Below are 11,636 nucleotides of genomic sequence, written 5' to 3' on the forward strand. Positions count from 1 at the left end.
CTCTTGGCTCAAGTTTCACTACCTTCTCTGTTGCTTTTTACAGATTCAGACTAACACGGCTACCCCTCTGATACCTTCCTAGGTAGCTCTTCATGCCCTCCACCCCCTTTCCCTTGCCTCTCCTCACTTCAACTCTTTCTCTGTGTTAAAAATTAAAAGTTATAGTTTTTACCGAAACCTCCAAAAGATAAAGCAATTGAAAACAGAACAAAACAAGAAACAAAAAGAAAACAAGGTAAAATCTTTACTTTAAATAAATCCAGTAAATTAATTATTTTAACCCTTCAGGAATGCTACAGCTGGAATTATTCCTAACTTTCTTGAAGATATGGTTGCCAAGCAACAGAAATGCATACTCTGCTTCTAATCCTAACCACTCACTAATATTTGAAACATGAGCTTTTTTTATTTCCATATAGCAGAGTTTTAAAATAATGTTAAATATAAAGTAATGCAAATTAATCAAATAAATTTGACAAATATTAATATTTTTATCAATTTTTGTTAAAAGTTTAAAATAAGGTAATTGTGATGGGTTGGAGCACAGAAACCCCTTGGGGCTACCAACTGATGTGCCAGGCCTACTTCTGCCCCTGCTTTCCCTGCCCTCCTAGCTTGGGACTTCAGTGCCCTGCCTGGTTTGAGCCAGACCTGCTAGCCTGCTGCAAACCCAGACTCAGGTCTGAACCACATCCCCTAACAGCTGTAGGCTTAATTATAAGCAGGTTAAGAAGTGTTCCTGTCTTTAACACTCAGATTCCCAACTCCCAATCGGGTCTAAGTCCAAATAAATCCATTTTACCCTCATAAATTGTACGCCCTCTATAACATTGATAGAGAGATATGCACAGCTGTTCCCCGCCCCCCAGGTATTAATACATGCTCTGGGTTAATTAATAAGTAAAAGATTTTATTAAATACACAAAGTAGGATTTAAGTGGTTTCAAGTAGTAACAGACAGAACAAAGTGAATTACCAAGTGAAATAAAATAAAACACGCAAGTCTGAGTCTAATACAGTAAGAAAACTGAATACAGATAAAACCTCACCCTCAGTGGTGTTCCAGTAAGCTTCCTTTTACAGACTAGTCTCCTTCTAGTCTGGGTCCAGCAATCACTCACAACCCCTGTAGTTACTGTCCTTTGTTCCAGTTTCTTTCAGGTATCCTTGGGGGTGGAGAGGCTATCTCTTGAGCCAGCTGAATACAAAATGGGGGGTCTCCCACGGGCTTAAATAGGCTTTCTCTTGTGAGTGGAGACCCCCTCCTCTCTCCTATGCAAAGTCCAGCTCCAAGATGGAGTTTTGGAGTCATGTGGGCAAGTCACATGTCCATGCATGACTCAGTTTTTACAGGCAGCAGCCATTGTTTTCATGCTACCCTGAACGTCCTCAGGTAGACTTCTTATGTGGATTGGAGCCTTCCAAGCTTCATTGTCCTTTAAGTGTTTCTTGATTGGGCACTTAATTTGCACATTCCTTTCTCAAGAAGCTGACCAAATGCTTTACTAAGGCTACTTAGAAATCAATCAAGTACACAGCCAATACTTATGACTTTGAATACAACAATGGCATATGCATACAAATAGGATGAATCAATTCAGTAGATCATAACCTTTACAGAGATATGTTACATGGCATATGTAGCATAAAACACATTCCAGTTATGTCATATATACATTCATAAGCATATTTCCATAAAGCCTTGTGGGGTGCACCATCACAGTAATAACTTGTTTATTCAAATATTTAACCCTTTTTATTTTTTATTTTTGTTTGCCTTGTTTTGTATAGTTATGAATAGAATTCTGGCACCATTTGTTTTTAATTGTAAGTTTGTCCTGTATGTCATGTGTGTTGTCCTGTGTTGTATGTTGTGTGTGTCATGTGACTATTTTTTATTATTTTTATTTCGTTGCAACAAAAGTCAATTGTATACCCTTTTAAAATATATGTATATGTGGTACCACACTATTTTAAGATCATGGTTGGGATATAATCATAGTATTATTAACACCAATTTTTTTGTGCAAAGTTCAAAAAGGTTTCAGTTACAGATATATAACTGCGAACCAGCTGAGCGGTGAACAGCTGAGAAGCTAACAGAGGGAGTTTGACTGGGATCTGTCCGAGAGGAGATATGCTAAGTGCTGCACTAGGGGAGCTGTGTTGGTGAGTATCTGAGTGTCTGTTGGGGGAACAGTTGGTCAGTTTGTCAGTTTGACTGTGTGCTTGATTGTTTGAAAAGTGTGAATTGGGAGTGCTTTGTTCCAGGTGGGCCTTGAGTGGGCCTGACTGTTATAAAAAGGCAGTCAGCTGTGAACCAGCTCAGTGGCGAACAATGGAGAGGCTAACAGAGGGAGTTTGCCTGGGGAGAACCCACTGAGGCGTTCGACTTGCAGGCGCCTCCGAGTAGTTGCTGCAACAGCTGAGGAAGCCCTTAGAAGGAAGGTGATATGGATGGTGAGCGATCAGCTGTTGTGACCTGCACAGGATGTGCCATGTTTGTTTTTCTTCCACAGGATAGAAGCGACTTTGTTTGTACAAAATGCAAGCTGGTCTCTATATTAGAAGAGAAGGTTTGAAGTCTGGAGAAACGAGTATCGACTCTGCGTTGCATAAGAGAAAATGAAGATTTCCTGGACAGACATCAGGATATGCATCTACGGGCACAACGTTCTGAAGAATCAGAGCAGGTTGCGCAGAGGGGACAGAGGGACAGTGAAGAAATTTGGCAGCATGTGACCTCCAGAAGAAGAAAGAGGAGCGTCCATGTACCAGCAATGGAGATACAGGTGAGCAGGGCCGGCTCTAGGATTTTTGCCGCCCCAAGCAAAAACAATTTTGGCTGCCCTCCCCCCCCCGTCTTTTTCTTACCCTACCCCTGGCCCCGCCTCAACTCCGCCCCTTCCCCAAATCCCCAGCCCTGCCTCCTCCCCCCAGGCTCTCAAGCCTAGGAGGGAGGGAGGGAGAGGGAGAGGGAGAAGCAGCGCATGCGCCGCGGCCGCTCGGGATCTCCCCCTCCCTCCCGGGTTTGAGAGCCTGGGAGGGAGGGCAAGCAGCGGCACGCGAGCGGCAGCAGCGGAGGTGAGTTAGGGCGGCCGGGGCACATTTTTAGGGGCGGCATAGCCCGCGCCAGAATGCCGCCCCTAAAAATGTGCCGCCCCAAGCACCAGCTTGTTTTGCTGGTGCCTAGAGCCGGCCCTGCAGGTGAGCAACCGTTTTCATGTTCTCTCCACAGGTACTAATGTGGAGAGTGGGCTAGATGATACATCTGAGGGAAGGGAGCAGAAGGAGACTCCACCGATTGGAAGGCATGAGATGCACTGTCCTAGTGATGGGGGTTCCATGACCACCGCTCCCAAGGGAAGGAGGAGGGTGGTGGTGGTCGGGGACTCCCTCCTCAGGGGGACTGAGTCATCTATCTGCCTGGGCATTGGTTACTTTCCTTGCTGTTGCCTCTGGGGAGTTAATATCTGGCTGATTCCCCAACTTACAGCATGTTTTAGTGATAACCATACAACACAATTCTCATAACTTCATAGGCATTAATGATATACATATATGGCTAGATACCTCACAGGGCATGCTTTATATGCAATATCACAATTATATACAGATGAGGAATATGGGGGTTACAAGATGCTCCCCCAAGGTATAGTATGTCACAACACTTTTATAAAAGTGAATAATAAGGGAATAATAATGCAAAGCCTGAAAAGGGGGTAAGTCCCTTAGGGACAGTTTGTAATGGACCTAAACCAAAGGGAAAAAGCTTGATAAACCATATACATAAAAAAAATAATTATAAACAGACTAAAATAAGAACAGCCAAATAAGAATGAACCAGTTGTAAATAACAATCAGCTAAAGCACAGCTGGAGTCTATTATAAAATAATAATAACACTGGTCTACAATTTTTGAGAAGTCGTCTGCTTCAGAGATAAAATGTGCTATTTATTATGTATTTTGATGTGCTGAATTCAAATATGACCATTAAAACAACTGATTGGCTACTGTTTCTAAGATATTTAAGTTTTTACATTTTATGTCTATGTATATTGTGTAGATAGAAGAGTTTTAATCATAAATTGTAAACCTAGGTCTTTTCATGTGTTTATGGTTGCTTTACATGATAATATTTCACCTGTCCTGTTTATGTAACACTTTAAAAGTCAGCAAAAGGGATATATAAATAAAATTTATTATGAAACAAAAGGCAAAAAGCTATTATGTACATAGTTTAGTCCTATTCAGTGTCTACTCGGTGCTTCTTGGCTTGTCTCTTGTATTCATTAAATGGAGCATCTCTTGTCACTGTCCAGCAATAGTCTGCAAGCATTGATGGGCTCCATTTGCCCTGATAGCGTTTCTCCATTGTTGCAATGTCCTGGTGAAATCGCTCGCCGTGCTCGTCGCTCACTGCTCCACAGTTCGGTGGAAAAAAATCTGGATGAGAGTGCAAAAAATATATCTTTAGTGACATGTTGCAATCAAGGCTTTTGTATGCCTTGAGGAGGTTTTCCACCAACAACCTGTAGTTGTCTGCCTTGTTGTTTCCGAGAAAATTTATTCCCACTAACTGGAAGGCTTTCCATGCCGTCTTTTCCTTGCCACGCAGTGCATGGTCAAATGCATCATCTCGAAGAAGTTCACGAATCTGAGGACCAACAAAGACACCTTCCTTTATTTAGCTTCACTTAACCTTGGAAATTTTCCACGGAGGTACTTGAAAGCTGCTTGTGTTTTGTCAATGGCCTTGACAAAGTTCTTCATCAGACCCAGCTTGATGTGTAAGGGTGGTAACAAAATCTTCCTTGATTCAACAAGTGGTGGATGCTGAACACTTTTCCTCCCAGGCTCCAATGACTGTCGGAGTGGCCAATCTTTCTTGATGTAGTGGGAATCTCTTGCACGACTATCCCATTCCCAGAGAAAACAGCAGTACTTTGTGTATCCAGTCTGCAGACCAAGCAAGAGAGCAACAACCTTCAAATCACCACAAAGCTGCCACTGGTGTTGGTCATAGTTTATGCACCTCAAAAGTTGTTTCATGTTGTCATAGGTTTCCTTCATATGGACTGCATGACCAACTGGAATTGATGGCAAAACATTGCCATTATGCAGTAAAACAGCTTTAAGACTTGTCTTCGATGAATCAATGAACAGTCTTCACTCATCTGGATCGTGAACGATGTTGAGGGCTGCCATCACACCATCGATGTTGTTGCAGGCTACAAGATCACCTTCCATGAAGAAGAATGGGACAAGATCCTTTTGATGGTCACGGAACATGGAAACCCTAACATCACCTGCCAGGAGATTCCACTTCTGTAGTCTGGAGCCCAACAGCTCTGCCTTACTCTTGGGTAGTTTCAAATCCCTGACAAGGTCATTCAGTTCACCTTGTGTTATGAGGTGTGGTTCAGAGGAGGAGGATGGGAGAAAATGTGGGTCTTGTGACATTGATGGTTCAGGACCAGAAGTTTCATCCTCTTCCTCTTCCTCGTCTGACTGAAGTGAGAATGATTCTGGTGCATCAGGAACCGGCAGTCCTTCTCCGTGGGGTACTGGGCATATAGCTGATGGAATGTTTGGATAATGCACAGTCCACTTTTTCTTCTTTGACACACCTTTCCCAACTGGAGGCACCATGCAGAAGTAACAATTGCTGGTATGATCTGTTGGCTCTCTCCAAATCATTGGCACTGCAAAAGGCATAGATTTCCTTTTCCTGTTCAACCACTGGCGAAGATTTGTTGCACAAGCGTTGCAGCATATGTGTGGGGCCCACCTCTTGTCCTGATCTCCAATTTTGCAGCCAAAATAAAGGTGATAGGCTTTCTTAACCATAGTGGTTATACTGCGCTTTTGTGATGCAAAAGTCACTTCACCACAAACATAGCAGAACTTATCTGCACTGTTCACACAAGTACGAGGCATCTCTGCTCGCTTTGGCTAAACAGAAATGTGTCCCTTTGCAAAATCAAACACTGACAAATAAGAGAGCACGACACTGTATGATTTCTAGAGCTGATATAGGGCAATTTGTTCAGCAGAGTGATGTAAGCTTCGTTATGATTGCATCATCCATGACTTCTAGGAATAACATGATGCAATTCATATCATGTATGACGCAATACCAGCTTCAGATTGCATCATTCATTGTTTTGCCTAAAAAGCAAGTACTGTCCAAACCCAGTCATAGATTTATTCATAGATCCAGTCAAAGATGTATTTTAGTCATTTCTGGTTTAAATTGAGATCCCTTCCCTTTATAACTCACTTATCCTCTGCCATTCCCAAGTCAAGGGTCGTATATACTGACCCAATAGCATATCTTGAAAACTAGAGCCAATCAACAATTTTAAGCATCATTTTCGTTCTCAGTGACCCAGAATTAGTAAAGTTTGACTATATTTATTTCAGAAGCATTTTGGCTGTAGAGCAGTGTAATATTAATAATAATTAATAATAAAGCAACCTAATTGTCCTAACCAGCTTGCCACTGCCCAATCAACAGGAGGCATATTACCATCCCTTTCATTTCCAAAAGGGAGAGAACGGCTCAGGGTTGCCCATTATGAAATGCATAGGTCTGTACCGATATCATCCCATTGTTACCAGCTGGGGGCGTGGTTCCAGCCAGCCAATCACTGTGCTCAGAATCAGACCCTCATTTGAATGCCTGTCACTATATATGTGTACAGCGGGAGGGAGGTCAGCAGCATTTGCTGGCAAAGGGGCTGAGCTGAGCTAAGTGAAAGCAGAGTGGAGCAATGGCTGCTGCCCAGAGAGGGAGGAAAAAGGCCCAGACTCAGAGAAGACAGCATTATAGGAGGAAGTCCCAGGCCAAGCAGAGGAAGTCTGAGGACAAGCAAAGGAGGCAGGCCAGGCGGAAGCCAGTGGGGAAGCACGGAAAGAGCCCCCATGGGAAGAAACCCTCCCCCACCCCACACAATGCCAAGATGCTGAGGCGGTTGCAACGGGACAACAGGCGCTTGTCAAACAAGGCCAAAGGGCTGATGATCTCCTTCATCAACGACATCTACAAAAAGGTGTCCACGCAGGCTGAGCAGCTGAGGAAGCTGAGTCACCGCCCCACGATTGGCCCTTTGCAGGTGCAAGCCGCCCTGCAGCAGGTGATGCCAAGGAAACGGGTCAGGCGCTCGGCCACCCCAGTCTCGAAGAGGTCTCACTAGAGCAACATCCCTCCCCTTCTCCCTAGGGTGCCTCCTGGCTGGGATCAGAGAAAGAACAAGAGGGGAGAAGGGAGAGGAGCAAACGCCAGCCTGAGACACCTCAGCACCCTCCTGATTAAAGAACTGATGTTGCTTTAGACATGCCAAAAAAACCCCAAGCAACCTACATTCTGCCAGAGGGACCAACCTCTACCCCAGCAATTCTTGACGAGAGACTATGAGAGACTGAATCAGTGTGAGACTTTCCATACCGGAGCCTGATAGACCATTCCACTGCAGCCTGCTTCAGTGAGACCATCACAGTTTGGAAGAGGAGACTCTTATCTCTGGACTGAGCCACTGAGTCAATTTCCAGCATTGGAAAAATAGAGACCAACACGCTGGCTGTGGACTTAATGAACCAGACACTTTTCATCACTGTAAATGAGAGACTGGCTAGAAAGAGCTGGCATCAATTGAACTGAAAGGATTGTATGAGAGGCGCTGTCCTAAGGGAAATGAAATAATTGTCTTGGCGTTATAATAAAACAGGATTTTAACAGCACCTTTTGGTGTCATGTGGTTCCTCTATCTTAAGGATGGGATGGACGGTACTTCCCAATTTAATATACAACTAATGACTAAGAGTTTTGGGATTTTCTTGTGTTGAAACAAGGAACAATTTTATTAACTCCTTTAAGGCCTTTCTCTTTACCACAGATTAACAGTGAATTATCCTGGCTAAAATGTTAGTCACTTTAGGCCACCACTTCCCCCCGGGAATTGAGGGTTTATTAAGGGACTAATAAAATATCCAGATTTTAAATTAATCAGACAAAGTGTGGGCACAACCAATACATACACAGAACAGCTCCATATTTCATTTCCTTCCTTATAGTATTTCCCTACGCATACCTGTATTAATCTGAAGCCAGGCGGAACTCACCCAGGAGCCAATCTCTGCAAGAAAAGGGCAAGGTCCTCAGTTTGATTTAATTGGAATAGGTCTATTAGCTTTAGTGATGTTCTGTTGATAAGCCCCTTCGTTTTCAGTTTAAACCGATTTTTACCAAAAAATCCCAGGTTTTACAAAAAGTATTATTAGTTTTTTTTTCAGATTTTCACTCTACTTTTGCATCATTCAAATATATAAAAAATTACGTGTTTTACTAGGAAAATACAATACATTTCATGAGATATATGCATTACGATAATACTTTAGTCTGTGTTGTGACGGGATCAGGCCAGACAGCTATAGGAGAGTGGTCCTATTGAAAATTCCAGGGGAAGTGGACGGGCGTAAGCCCGTCCATGGCTAAAGGACCCTCCCTCAGCCTTTGGGGAGGATCCACTGATCCCGGGAACTCAACTGCTTACAGGGGACAATAAAAAAGAAAACACGGGCAGGTGTGAATGTCAAAGGGTCAAAAAGAGAGAACCAAAAGGGACATCAAGCAGAGAACCCCGGACAGCGCCCACTGCTCCTTGAAGGTGTCAAGGGAGTCAGCAGATGCCGCCCAGAGGAACTCTGCCTGGATGCATGAATGGAGGGAGGACAGGAAATAGACCTCACAGTCGCAAAGAACCCCCTCAACCAACATCCTCTCCCTGGTGTTGTAGATGGCCACTTTGGCCATTGCCAGGCGGAGGTTGATCAGGAGGTCCTGCGATTTTGTGGGGCCACGTATAGGGTGTGCATAAATGAGAGAAGGCCCAGGATAAGCAGGTCCCTTTTCCCCTGGTAATTGAACAGGGGTTACTCCAGGTTAATTAGGACACCTGGGGCTAATCAAGGGCCTGCCAGAACCTGTTAAAAGCCTCCCCTCCAGTCAGATAGGCGTGCACAATAGGAGCTGTGGGGAGCAGGCATGCTACTGGAGAGCTGGATGGTGCAGACACTGACAAATGCCAGAAGGAAGACCTCACAGGTATAGAGGTGAGGAGCAGGGGAAACCCTACCCTACCGGGCATACAGCCCTTCTGGGCCCCAGAGGTTTGGGGGAAGAGACCCCGCCAGAGGGGAGAGACTGAACTGGGTATCTGGCCTGCTGCCACTACACCCAGAGAAGCTACCAGAGACTAAGAGGCTCCCCTCCCCCATCAGGGAGGCCGGCAGCAACCCCTCCTCCGAAAGGTTCAGACAGTAAACCCAGGGGGTGGGGAAATTCCCAGGGAGAGAGGAATTCCTCAGCCCACTGCTAAGAGGAAGCACGGAACCCACCAAGGCAGAGAAGGAGCTCTGCCACAGTGTGTAGATGCAAAGCTGTCTCTTGAAGTAAGACAATGCATTAGTCTAGAAGATGTAACAATAAACAAACAGGCACTCATGCAAGCTCTGAAGTTTGTGCACATCTGAACATACCGATGAATTGCACACCCACCATATACACATTTCAAGCAGATAACAGTTTAAAGTTTTGACACACTAAAATTGGAAGAAAATGAAAATCTTTCCTTCCATCCACCAAAATAAACCCCGATAGTTACCCAGAAAAATTATGAATAGTTTTTGACACTGATTTTCACCTGTTTTGTGGTTGTAGTAATAAACACTGATAAATTCCCAGGAAAAATTAAATAAGATTAAATACTGAAAATGAAGGGCCCTATCTGTTGATTTACAGCAGCTGAGGACCTGATCCTGAGAGAACGAGGAGGAAGGAGAATTTTAGTTTGACCAACAGGAGAAGTAGAGTTGAATATCTGTCGCATTCTGGCGATTTGTTCAACCCTGTCAGGGTTCCCTCCCCACTCTGAACTCTGGGGTACAGATGTGGGGACCCACATGAAAGACCCCCTAAGCTTATATTCCACCAGCTTAGGTTAAAAACTTCCCCAAGGCAAAAATTCCTTGCCCTGTGATGGTATCGCTGCCACCATCAAGTGAGTTAGACAAAGATTCAGGAAAAGGACCACTTGGAGTTCCTGTTTCCCCAAAATATCCCCTCAAGCCCCTTCACCCCCTTTCCTGGGGAGGCTTGAGAATAATATACCAACCAAATAGGTAACCAAGGTGAGCACAGACCAGACCCTTGGGTTTTTAGGACACTAAAAACCCAATCAGATTCTTAAAAACAGAACTTTATTATAAAGAAAAAAGTAAAAGAAGCACCTCTGTAAAATCAGGATGGAAGGTAATTTTACAGGGCAATAAGATAAAAAACACAGAGGATTCCCCTCTAGGCAAAACTTTAAAGTTACAAAAAGCAGGAATAAACCTCCCTCTTAGCACAGAGAAAATTCACATGTTAAAACAAAAGATAATCTAATGCATTTCCTTGCTATTTCTTACTATTTCTGTAATATTAGATGTATAATTTCAGTAGGAGCTGGATTACTTGCATGGTCTCTCTCTTTGTCTCAGAGAGAACAACAACATAGAGCACAAAGCAAAAACCTTCCCCCACAGACCGGTTATTTGAGCTTCTTAACCCTTTACGGGTAAAGGAGGGATTTTATGCTACCCTTAGCTGTATGTTCATGACAAACCCCAAACATCTCTAAATTTCCTCTTCCGTCTTCATAGACTCATTAAATAAGTGGGGTAAGAACATGGATCCATGCTGGAGGCCATGAAAGGGATGAGTTAGTTGCAATCCTGTGAGACCTCCCAGAGGGTAAAGAATGGATCCATTGTCATTCAGTTCCCATTGTTGCTGCCATGTCCCATGGCAAGGCCTGGTCATCCATATGAAACGCTGCTGAGAGACTGAATGAAGTGGGTAGGGACACTTGACCTCTGTGCATCTCCAGGAGAAGATCATCAGCCAAAGTCATCGTTGCAGACCATAGGCCATTCCTAGGACTAAAGCCAGACTCATTAGCAGGCCAGACTTACAAAGGTATTTAGGTGCCTAAAGATGCAGATAGGTAAGTTCAAAAGCACCTAAGCAGGTCAGGGGCCTAATTCTCATTGATTTCAATATGAGTTAGGAGTCTAAATGGCCTAGATGCTTTTTCAAAATCCATTGAGCACCTCTCTTCATTGTGATGTGCCTGAACAGCTCTTAAAACCTGGCCCTTTGTCTCTCTGCACCTCCTCTTCCTCATCTGTAAAACGAAGATTGTCACTGCCTTGTCCACTTAGATTGGAAGCTCTCTGAGGCAGAAATGTTCTATTCCTGTGGATGTGCCCAATGTCCCGCACAATCTCGGTGAGGGTTTTGAGGTGCTAGTGAAGCACAAAGAAGAAATGCTAGCAGCAAAAAGCATCTTGCAATGTGTTGGAAGGAAAATGGTTTGGTCTCCAGCTATTTCCTCAGGAGGAATGCTAGGAATTTAGGCTAGGGTTGCCAACTTTGTAACATTTAAAAAACAGACACTCCAGCAGGAGTGCTGGAACCACCCGAGCCCTGCCCCTTCCCCCTGAGGACCCACCCTGCCCCTGAGGCCCCACTCCGGCCCTGCCCCTTCCCCCTGAGGCCCTGCCCCCATTCGTTCCTCTTTCCTCCTCCCTC

At 44.3% G+C, this 11,636-nt stretch overlaps 1 long non-coding RNA gene across 1 annotated transcript; it reads left to right on the top strand.

Annotated features, from left to right (window-relative positions):
* The first annotated feature begins 241 nt into the window (after positions 1–241).
* On the top strand, positions 242–4,186 carry LOC128848373 (uncharacterized). The gene is made up of 3 exons (XR_008447014.1): positions 242–2,169; positions 2,520–2,792; positions 3,239–4,186. It is a non-coding gene; the product is annotated as an uncharacterized LOC128848373 (long non-coding RNA).
* Positions 4,187–11,636: the final 7,450 nt, after the last annotated feature.

Source organism: Malaclemys terrapin, chromosome 13, assembly GCF_027887155.1.
Source record: "Malaclemys terrapin pileata isolate rMalTer1 chromosome 13, rMalTer1.hap1, whole genome shotgun sequence".
NCBI classification, from domain to species: domain Eukaryota; kingdom Metazoa; phylum Chordata; order Testudines; family Emydidae; genus Malaclemys; species Malaclemys terrapin.